Source organism: Monodon monoceros, unplaced genomic scaffold (genome assembly GCF_005190385.1).
Source record: "Monodon monoceros isolate NGI ecotype Baffin Bay Population unplaced genomic scaffold, NGI_Narwhal_1 Super_Scaffold_18, whole genome shotgun sequence".
Taxonomy (NCBI): Eukaryota; Metazoa; Chordata; class Mammalia; order Artiodactyla; family Monodontidae; genus Monodon; species Monodon monoceros.
Genome location: NW_021703774.1, coordinates 66,536,265 through 66,548,516, shown reverse-complemented (window position 1 = coordinate 66,548,516; position 12,252 = coordinate 66,536,265).

Genomic DNA, 12,252 nt, shown 5'->3' with positions numbered 1-12,252 from the left:
TGTTCTAAGAGCATTAACTTATTTTATCCTCACAAAATCCCTAAAAACTACACTTTCTTCTTATCATCATTTTACAGAGGAGGAAACTGAGGCACAGAGTCATTAAATAACAAGGAAGTTATCATTGTCTGACACCACTGATCCAGACTTCCTGCCCTTAGGGAAGTTATAAAAGGGAGTCAGACTAGCTCCATCCTCCCCGCTAGCCCACTGGTTACTCTCAGAGGCCTTGCTGTGGGCCCCCTGCTGCACCCAGCTCTGGGCTCTGGTATTATCTGGACAGATGAAGAATCCCACCTTCTGCCCAGGGCCAGCAGTGGCATGGGCAGTGCCTGAATATTGCTTAGCATTGTGTTCAATAAGGAAAAGGAAATTTAGAAAGAGAGAGTCAAGTTTTTGGACTGTCTCTATCTCTTAGCATCCTGTATAAGTCTATATTCGATAAGATTAGATTGATCAGATCTAATCCTCCTTTAGATTAGACAAAGAGGATTATCTAATCCTTTTCAAGTTGGGCCCCCTTGGATGACATTTAAGGCAAAAAGATGAGAGTTTCAAGACTCTAATGGTCATTAAAAAATCAGAATTATTTTACTTTCCCCTTTTTCCTCTATCCAAGAAAATCCAAGAAGTACTTGATTGTAATATGTATAGTTTCCAGATCTTGGTTGAAGATGAGATTTTCTTTTCGAGAATCTGAGAACTCTCTGTAAGACTACCTTCCCTACTCTATCCTATCCTGGCCTTGCAAGGAAAAAGACCCCCAAACCAACTACAGCCAAGCCCTGTGGGCACCGTAGGATAACTCTCAAAGGGAAGTGTTCTCACCTTTTCATTATTTTCCCAACAGCAGGAACGATCAGCTGGAAATTCCCATTCATAACTCACTGACATCGCAGAGCAGCTGACTAGACAGGTCTGCTCTGATAGATACATTATGTGTCAAGCAAGGAACAAAGAAACCCATCATCGCTATGTGTTTTCACCCTTCTTGTAATATGTATAATTTATCTTCTTTTGGAAAGGTGCATATAAATTTCAATACAACTTGCTTAAGAATAATAAAGTCACAAGTTCGCTACTCCCATTTGTTTCTCAGGAGAAAGGGGAAAACCTTAACTTCATGATGAGTATCAAGGGGACTTCAGGCCCATGATGAGATCTCCCCAAAGGGGAGGCATCTCTGATATGTTACGTCCTTAAAACAATAAAAAAAAAAAATCGATGTGATCCCAAGACAGCCCCATCCTTCACACACTGACTAAGAAGCCTTAGGTGACATTGAACAAGGAGGCACATATCTCAGGATTTCAGGATTAGCGAGATGGATTCCCCTTAACAGCAAATGAAAACACCAGGCACAGAATTTCTGGAAACGAAGAGTATTAAGGACATTGTCTAACAACCTCCCATCCAGTGTATTTTTCCCTTCCACAATATCCTTGGCATATGGTCGGCCCTCCTTTTTGTTGTCCGGAAACTGAGGAAAAGGCTATCTAATTCAACATTAGAGACAAATGCTTATCTCCTGGGTGACTATAAATCCCAGGCAGCCTTCAGGCAGTAACCTGCTGAATAGGCTACAATATTCTCAAAGTGTGGACTGGAAAACAGAAGCTGCCTATCCATCTCTGTCCTCCACGCCGGGCTCTGAGAGACCTCATAGATGCACAGCAGGCCCACTTTTCAATCTGAGAGTCAATGCAAGTGAAATAGGTAGTGTTTCCAGTCCAAAATGACAGTCTGAGTCAATAAATTTAACACTGTCCCTTCATAATTCCCAGATGAAGTGACTTCTGGGGCAGAAGAGGACACTCAGTGCCTCAGTGTGACATGGACCAGAGATGAGATGAGGAATTTGTGGAGGGTGGTACCAGATTCGAACCCCACAACCTCCTTGAGAAGAGGACAGATGCTGGAGTTCTCAAGGAGGGGCAGGTGGCCAGAGGTAGGCCCAAAGCTTGTTCGCAGCACAGAAAGCCTGAGAATGGAGCAGAGGCACTGATGAGGTCTGCTCTTGGTGCGGGCCACCGTGCTAGTTGGAGAGATACAGCTGCCTTTTCAGCCTCAGCGGCCACAGAAGGAACCCTTGAGTCAGAGGTGAGACTGGCTGCCCTTGGCCACCTCTCTCTCACCCTCACACAGCATGAAATGTCTAAGGTGATTAAAGTCAAGAAGATGTAAACTTGTTTCCTTTGCTGAAGGGACACATAATCTCTAACAGAACATCTATCCTTTCCCGTATTGGACAAGCACAGACCTTCTTCTTTAAGGATGAGAACATGGAGGGAAATTACCAGATGTAGAAATAAAGGGGCCACAATGACGAGTGCCAGGCAAATTCAATAAAATAAGGCTCATGAGGGTATACTCTAAGCAAACATTGAATGTCAAAGATAAAGAAAAAAGGCCTATAGCCATCCAGGTAGAAAGCAAAACCAACGGGCTATTTATACTGAAAAGCAGCAGATTTCTGCTTTGGAAACTTAAATGCAAAAATGTCATTCGGTAGCTGAACAGATGATTCATTTGTGTAATGGAAGAAGATACTGCAGGGAAAATAAGTGTGCTTCAGCTATACCTTTGGCACAGAGGACTCACACTCATAATATGGGGCAAAAGGGGTTTCATAAAAATACAGTATGATTCTATACATGTAAAGATCAAAAATAGTCAAACTAAACACTGTATTATTAAGGATACAAATCTCAGAAGTAAAACTATAAACAAGAAAGTGAGATTACATTAACTCAAAATTCAGGATAATGGTTCCATTTGGGGAACAATTAGAAGGATGCCTTTGGAAACTTTGGGGTGTTGGTGAAGTTCTGTTGATATTCCTTAGGCCAGTGGTACCTTCATGGGTGTTTGCTTTATTATTACCCTTTAAATTGTACAAATACATGTTGTACACTATTCTGTATATATAACATGTTTCAAATAAAAATTAGGAAAAAAAATACATCTAAAATAGAAAGTAAAGAAAATGTATAAATGAAAAATTAACTTTTTTAAGATTTAAAGAATGTATCAGTTAATGCAATTTTAAAAAATGAAGCATGGGCAGAAGTAGGAATATTATATAAAGTATATTTTAAGAAAAAAGTCTGATAAAGCACCAAAAAGAGAAAGAGAGGAAGACTACAATGGATGAATCTCATTTGTGAAAAACAGATGAAAAATTCCTAATAGGTTTTTTTAAAAATAGTAAATTAGACTAAGAGGCATATTATTAAGGCTAATCTGGTACTGTTAGGTACTGTTAGACTTTATAATAAAGATATGCAAATGGTTTGACACCAGAAAATGTCTTATACTGAATTCAGAGAAATGTCTCAGGATAACAGTAGATGCCAAAAAGTCATTCAATCAAATTCAACACATTTTACTTATATTAATAAAAAGTCAAAACATCAGAGAACTATAAAAGTATACATCTTTGAAGTCAAACACTAGGGGCATTCCTACTAAAATCCAATATAATATAAAGATGTCTGCTATCATGACCATTATTCAAAATTATTAGGAAGTTTTAGGCAAGTGTAATAAGGTAAGAAAAAAGAATAAAGAAGTATACATATTGGAAAAGACAATTATCATTTTTTGCATGATGATATAATTATTTGAAAAATCAAGAAAGAAAATTAACGGAAAAATGATTAGTACTAATGAGAGAGTTCTTGTGTTGTGTTCAATTGCAAAATAAATGTACAAAACTTAATAGTAATGATCACAACCTCAAACACCTTCAGGCAGACAATAAAAATGAATGACGCAGACTGGTGGGGACCTTCTGTGACTATAGGAGACAACAGCTTCCCAGCTCCCAATTCATTCTTATCAAGAAAGAAAGTGACCACAGAGTTGCTAGATATTCTGATTTTTCAAGAGAATTTGGAAAATTATATTTTTGTATAAAATTTTCTGATTTTTTATGTATATAACTAATTCAAAAATTACATGAACTAAATATATCCATAGGCTAGATATGACCATGGGCCTCCAGTGTGCAACTTTTGATCAGCATTTTCCTATATAACTATTCTGCAAATATAATGGAGGGAAATGTGAAATGGGACAAAAATTGATTAACTTTTCAATAGCTCACCATTTGAAATAAATAAAACGAAATTTCTACTTCTAACAGCACACCAAATAAAGCCCGGAGGATAAAGATTTAAATGTAACATAAGAAACACAACAAGCACTAGAAAAAATATAAAGCTGAATATTTACATAATCTTGGTGTGGGGAAGGCTTTCTAAAACTAACAATAAATAGAGAAATTATAAAAGAAAAGTCTGACCTTGATTACATATACTTTTTAAATATTTCAGGTCTCAAAAACTAAAAAGCTGGTGGCAGACTAGGAAAAATATTTAAAACACAAAGGATCAATATCTCTTATATGGAAAGACTGGTCTTACAAATCAGTAACAAGCACCTTCAGAAAATATCAAGCACAGGATGTGGAAAAGCAAGTTGCAAAATAAGAAATGCCAACAGCCGATGAATATATGGTAACATCCCATGTCACTAGTAATCAAAGAAAGACAAATAAAACCAGTGACTCAATGCAATTTTCCCCTACTGACTTGACAAAGATTTTGTAAAATTGTTTTTGAGGTCCAGTATTGACAAAGACATTTATTGTTGGTAGAGGTATTTTTGAATACAGCTTGTAGAAAAATCTGGCAATATGTGTCAGAATGCTTTAACTCAGCAAGTCCATTGCTGGAGGTTTAGCCTAAGGAATTAAGAATATATACAATAATTCAGTTGCAAAAATGTCATTATTGATATAATAGCAGAACCCCAAAACAAACAAAAAACAGAACAATGCAAACACTAATTGAGAAATAGCTAAATTAGTACATTCATACTGGGAAATTCTTCACAGTCAATTTAAAGTCTGAAGAAGTCCTGAATACATTGCTAAGAGTTTTGGTTTTTGTTTTTGGTTCTTTTTTGGGGGGGAGGGATATGTCTTTTAAGTCTCCTTTATTTATTTATTTTTTAAAATTTTTATTGGAGTATGTTGTGTTAGTCTCTGCTGTACAGCAAAGTGAATCAATTATACATACACGTAAAGCCACTCTTTTTTAGATTTCCTTGCGAAGGGTTTTTTTAATTTATTTTTAATTACATTTAAAACATAAAATTAAGTCTATTTTTATTTTAGATTAGTGTGACTCCAAACTACACAGTGTATGTACAGAGATCAGAAAGGATATATCTCAAGATGTCAACATTAGTACTAACAGAGGTTATCTCTGGCTTGTGAGCTTATGATTATTGTGTTCCAAATTTCCTTTTTATTTTTTTTATTTATTGTTTTTTATTTTATTTTTTTGGCCGTTGGGTCTTTGTTGCTGTGCATGGACTTTCTGTAGTTGCATTGAGCAGGCTTCTCATTGCAGTGGCTTCTCTTGTTGCAGAGCACAAGCTCTAGGTGCGCGGGCTTCATTAGTTGTGGCATGTGGGCTCAGTAGTTGTGGTTCGCAGGCTCTAGTAGCTCTGGTTCGCAGGCGCACAGGCTTAGTTGCTCCACGGCATGTGGGATCTTCCCGGACCAGGGCTCAAACCCGTGTCCCCTGCACTGGCAAGCGGATTCTTAACCACTGTGCCACCAGGGAAGCGCCCAAACTTCCTTTTTTAACATTTTGTTTTTCTATAATGAGTATCCTGTTTTGATAACAAGGGGGAAAGCTTTATTGTTAATTAAAAAATAAGGAAACCTGGGGGTACCAGGTGGACTAATTGATTATTATAGTTACATAGCTATAAGTATTAGAAGGAGCTAGATAGAGTTCACATAGTTCAGTTTGCTCTGTGTGTGTGTAAATATGTATACTGTATATAATCATCAGGCTCACCTTTCTACTTATGTTTTGGTTAGACTGCTTTTTTAAAAATAAATGTATTTATTTATTTTTGGCTGCATTGGGTCTTTGTTGCTGCAGCACGCGCTCTTTCTCTAGTGGGGGCTACTCTTCGTTGCGGTGCACGGGCTTCTCGTTGCAGTGGCTTCTCTTGTTGCAAAGCATGGGCTCTAGGCATGCGGGCTTCAGTAGTTGTGGCACATGGGCTCAGTAGTTGTGGCTCGCGGGCTCTAGAGCACAGGCTCAGTAGTTGTGGCGCACGGGCTTAGCTGCTCCGTGGCATGTGGGATCTTCCCGTGCCAGGGCTTGAACCCATGTCCCCTGCATTGGCAGGAGGATTCTCAACCACTGCACCACCAGGGAAGCCCTAGACTGCTTTTAAAATAAAGTCATTTGCTAAACGTTGGTAAAGAGAGCCACCCCAGAAATATGCAAAATGCCATAAGAGAGCTTAGGCAGGATTTAATGTAACACTCTGAAAAATTAGAATTTATGGCAAATAATCCACAAAGTGGATTTTCTGCATGTGGTTTATTAGAGTTGCCTATAAGAACCTGGTTTATCCCCAGTAACTTAATGGACCTTAGACAAATATTTACAGGCCCAGAGAGAGATATACTGGCAGACTTGGCCTTCCTGCCAGGCCTAGTTAACAGTGAATTCCTGCCAATCCCTCAAACACACATAAAGAATCTAGAAATATCTTGCCAATGATTTAGGCAAGGAAAAGTGTGGAGCTGTGAAGGGTCTGACATTTACCAGATAAATCTGTAGTGTATTCATAAACAATGCAAGTGTCCAAAATAAACTAAGTGCGACATGGAGAATGTACAAATTAAAAGCCTGCACTTTAAAAACAAAATGGCATTTCTCTGACCTCACTGACCACTCCCTGTCTCCATTGCCTGTTGCTGCCCAGCTAGACTTTGTAATGTGACAGTGCCCAGGGCTCGGTCTTAAGTACCTCCCAAGTGACCTCACCCTGCCCCTTGTTGTAAGTAAAGCCTGTAATCTGGTGGCTCCCAGATGTACATCCAGCGGCCCCCATGCTTCCCCACTAAGACATCCGACCCCTCAAACTTGACACGAGATTGATCGATTCCAAACTCCATCTTCCTCCCTAAATCTGCTCCTTCTCTCAGTCTTCACAGCTCAGTAAAGGACATTACTGTCCTTTTAGTTGCTCAAGCCAAAAGCCTAGGATGTGATTTGGATTTCCCTTTTCTTCTCCCTGACCTCAGTTCCATCAGCAAGTCCTGTCAATTCTCTCTCCAAAATACAAAAATACATGCTGAATCCACCCCCTTCTCACCCTCTCCAGTACCTACCCCTTGATTCAAACCACCATCACCTCTCATCCGGATTATTGCAATAACGTCCAAGCTGGTCTTTCTAGAATCCTTTCTCTATCACCAAACTGAATTTTTTAAATGTAATTTATATGTGCTTAAATCCCTCCAGTGGCTTTCTATTGTACCTAGGAAGAAAAAACCTGAACTGCCCACAAAGGCCTACAAGTTCTGTGAACGCCCTTCCTCTACGCCCCACTCCTTGCAAATTATTCTCTAGCTACAAGGGCCTTCTTTCTATTTCTGGGATTCCAAGTTCATCCTACCAGAGGGCCATTGCACTGTTTGTTTCCTTTGCCTCAAAGTTCTCCCACCCAACTCCCACCCCATTCCCATTCATTAGTTTTTAAAACAGTAGGAAATTAAGAATATGCATTGAGGGTACATAGTGGTAACTGTCAAATAGAAGACCTGGGTACTTGTCTCCCATTATTTTCAAGGTATAACACCTACCCCAAACCAATAGTGATAAGGACTGCAGTCAGCAATAACTGAGGAAATACCTTGGCTCACGGTTTCCTCTTCTCTAGGACCAGTATCAACAGTTAGCTTCTCTCTTGGAAATTTAAAACCTGGACCCAGAGATCTGCAGACTGGAGATCACTGGAGCTGGTCACCAGCTGTGGAAGTCCCCAAACTGCCCAGTTTCTTGAGTTCCCAGATTTTCTTGTTCAGCTCTTTCTTCGGAGTTTATGAACTATCCAGTACTCTCCAAATAAGTCCCTTGGCTGACATTTGTTTCTGTAACTTACACCTGAATTTTGACTAAAATAATGAAGGACTCCATCTTAATTGCCTACTCTGCTTCCTAGAACTCAGCCTCACAGAATTCTTCTTTTACAGGTGACTATTGGCTAACCCAGGACATCCTTGGAACCCAAAATCAGCACTGATGTTGGCATACTTGGACAAGTTAATATTCATCCTGTCCCCTCTGATACATACGTGCATACACACACACACACACACACACACACACACACACACACACGATCCTGAATTCTCTCCAGGTCCTCTCATCATTCTTTCTCCGGCATCCTTGAGCATGGACTCTGCTCTGCCTTGATGTTTGCTCACAGCTCATCTCTCCACTGCATGCTTGTACATGTACATGAAGGGGCCTCATGCAAACACAGCAATAAATCTGAACTCTAAGAAGGAAACAGCTCTCTCCTAAGAGGAATTCACTTCCCTTGCCTTTTCTGGTTAATCTTCTATTTCCTTTTCCCCAGTAGTTATATTTTCATCTCCAGGGGAGTGGGCTTCACTTTTTGGAAGTCAAGGACCCCTTTGATGAAGTCTACAGACATTTCCCACAAATAAATGCGCATCACCCCCCTGCGCACACACACACAGTTTTGCGTACAACAAAAGTTATTAGATTCCTGATTGAGAACTTCACTAGGAATGGTACTTCTGTGACATTCCACAACCCCACACACACACACACCACTAATTCCTACCCTTCTCTACCAATGACTCATCCATGCCTCTGCTGCCGGAGATACTGATAAATTGAACGTGGTTCCTCCCTTCTAGAGTTTATTCTGCTGTAGGAAAAAAAAGCATGCAAAGCATCCTTAACAATTATAGGCAGTTAAACTCATGAGTCATCAGAAGCTTCCCCCTTTAGAACACTTCCCCGTGACAAACATTTTAAAATTTCCTAGATTACAGTTTATCTCACACAAGTTACATTTTAAATGCTTTCTTTCAATGAGGAGGCACTCTTGGACCCTGGCTGAGAGTAGGAGACAGCCACGTCTTATCAGCAGCACACTTATCAGGAATTTCTTAGATGGGTTATTTCCTGGGAAGATTACCACAGTAATTACTCTCATCCATTTTTTTTTGTTGCTGTCAATTTCAGAAGGTGACATTTTTGACCTTGTTTCCAGATTCTAGGGATGTTGTCAGTTTGAAACCTGCAGCTTCTTATATAGTGACTCTACCTTCTAATCAGAAAAGAGGTCTGAAAACGTTGGAGTTTTCTGGGTTGCCTTCTCCAAGCTAAATTAGAGTCTGCTGAGGAGACGAAAAGTTGGAAAAGAGAAGAAAGATGGAATGAAGAAAGACTGGGTGAATGCAGTAGAGAAAGAACCATAAGATCGGAGGCAGGTCAGGGACTGGGCAGAAGAGTCTTGTTTTCTCATTAGAGCCAGTAGCTCACGATTGGCTTCAAGCCCCTAAGACATCTCTTCAGCCTGGTTAGCCTCCTAGCAGATGCATTTACTTCGTTTGATTTCTTGCTTTTCAGTAGAGTCAACATGGTCTAGAGTGGGGTTTCTCAACCTCGGCTCTGTTGACATTTGGGGCCAGAAAAGTCTTTGCTGTCAACACTGTCCTGTGCATTGTAAGATGTTTAGCAGCATCACTGGCCTGTACCCAGTACAGTACCCAGTACATGCCCAGCACCCAGTAGATGCCAGTAACACCTCCCAGTTGTGGCCACCAAAAATGTCCCCAGAGTGGAGGGCAAAGCTGCCCCTGGCTGAGAATCACTCAATAGAGGACAGTTGCAGAGTCAGATTTAGGTTCCAACTCTAGCTCCATCCCTTACAAGCCTATGACCTTAAAAAAAAAAAAAACAACAAAAAAAAAACTATTTACTTGAGTCTGTTTTCTTGTCCACAAATAATACTTATATAAAAAGTTGTTTTGAGGGTTTCCCTGGTGGCACAGTGGTTGGGAGTCCACCTGCCGATGTAGGGGACGCGGGTTCGTGCCCCGGTCCGGGAAGATCCCACATGCCGCGGAGCGGCTAGGCCCGTGAGCCATGGCCGCTGAGCCTGCGCGTCCGGAGCCTGTGCTCCACAACGGGAGAGGCCACAACGGTGAGAGGCCCGCGTACTGGAAAAAAAAAAAAAAAGTTGTTTTGAGAATGGAATGAAACGTGTGAAAACCACACATTATTAAGTTCCCAACAGGTATTCAATAAGCATTTGTTCCCTCCCCATTCCAGCTTCATTTATTTAACAAATATTTATTGAGAATTTATGCTGTATACTAAGGATACAAGCACAAAACAATTCTTGTCCTCCACAAGGTAACCAACTCCGAGAGAAGACAGATAAGCAAACAACTATACTAGACCAAGTGCATTAATAAAGTCTACCAATCTTACAATTCTGGCCCTATTTTTCTTTCTTCTCTTAATAGTTAATGTCTCTCCATAAGCTCACCTTGCATGCCTCCTGGTAGAGGAAGAGGCCTGTGAGTTGGGTCTTAGAAAATGAATGGCAGTTCATCTGAAGAACGGGAGGAGCGCACATGGCAGAGAGACAGCATGGGCAAAGGTTCAGTAGCGCAGTCATTTCAGGAAACTATGTATTACCCAGCGGGCTAGAGTGAGGCTGAGGAGGAGAAATTGGCACAAGATGGAGGATGCTACAGAATTTAGACTTTTTCTCGCAGGTCACGCCTGGAGTCCTCTGGGCTGCTTTTATCAGGATGCTGACAGGATCAGTCTGCTTTGGAAAGCATACTCTGGCACCAGTGGGGAGGGTAAATGAGAGGCGCAGTAAAGGGTGGGAGAGATGGGAAGCACGAGGACCAGTCAGGAGCCAGATGAGAGATGATGAGGGCCTGAACTGTAGAATGGCGAGATGCCAGCAGGCTCCAGGTACATTACAAGGTAGAGCTGACAGCAATCAGTGACTGATTAGATGGGAAGGCAGGTGGCAAGGGAGGAAGAAGTAATAGGAGGTGATTATAAGATCCTAGCTTAGAAAATCAGGTGGATACCGAGGGCATTGAGAAATGACAGGCACCCAGAAACTGCTCCCTTTCTTTTTTGCAGCTGCCACCATTGACACTGGGCAAAGAAGCTCACTTTCCCCAGTTCCCACTTGACAGATTCATGTACAACTCAATTCAACAAACCTAGGAAAGTATGTGGCACACCTAACAGCTTGATGACATGGGTTACTCCCGTTCATCTTTGCTTGGTTCTGGGAAAGCCCGAGGAAAATAATATCAATGACTAAGAAATAATCACTATCCCTAGGGAACTCACAGTCTAGATAGCTCAGACACACAAATGGGAAATTACTGTGCAATGTTATCCACTCTATATAATAGAGGTACTAAATTAGAGAATGTTTCATTAAGGTAATCATTAAACTGAACAGGAGGGACTTCCCTGGTGGTCCAGTGGTCAAGACTCCACACTCCCAATGCAGGGGGCCCAGGTTCGATCCCTGGTCAGGGAAATAGATCCTGCATGATGCAACGAAGATCCCGCATGCGGCAATGAAGATCCCACAAGCCGCAACTGAGAAGAAGAGCAGACAAATAAATAAATATCTAACAAATATATATAGCTGAATTAGGAGCTGGTAAGAGAGACAAGGGGATGAGAAGGACGTTTTAACCAAAGAAACGGCAGATGCAAAGGCATGAAGAGGTGATGTGATTTGGTATAACTATAGGGTGGGGTGAGGTAGATGAAGCTGGAGATATAGGCCAGAGCCCCAACATGAAAGGTCTTGGGAGCTAAGCTAAAGATGCTCAAAAGTATAATCAATCACCTAGTGATTTAAGCAAGGGAGTTTCAAAGAAAGCCCTCAATATTTACTCAGTATAAAGGAAAACAGGTAAGGTAACAAACATCTCAGTACGTAGCGTTAAAAGATAAACCAAAGCATATTAAAACTTTTAAGAGTATTTGAGCAAAAATTGATTCGAATTGGGCAGCATCAAACTGGAAGTGGTTAGGAGGGCTCCACCGACAGGAGCTAGGGAAGAGACTTTTATAGGGAAGAGGTAGAAGCAAAGCAAAAATTATTTGATTGGCTATAGCCGTTGCATTATTTAGAAAACCTACTTGGTTGTTCATGATTTGCTGTCCCTAGGTTTCGGTTTCTTAACCTTTGAGAGGTTAAGGCTTTTTTAACCTTTACAAGCTTAGGTTTTGGCTTGCTTATGCAGGCTGCTAAGGTATTGGAACCATCTCGGTCTAATGGCCTCCTTGTTTAATTAATTTAACACTAGTATGCACCATGTTGTCTGCTAGCTTTGTC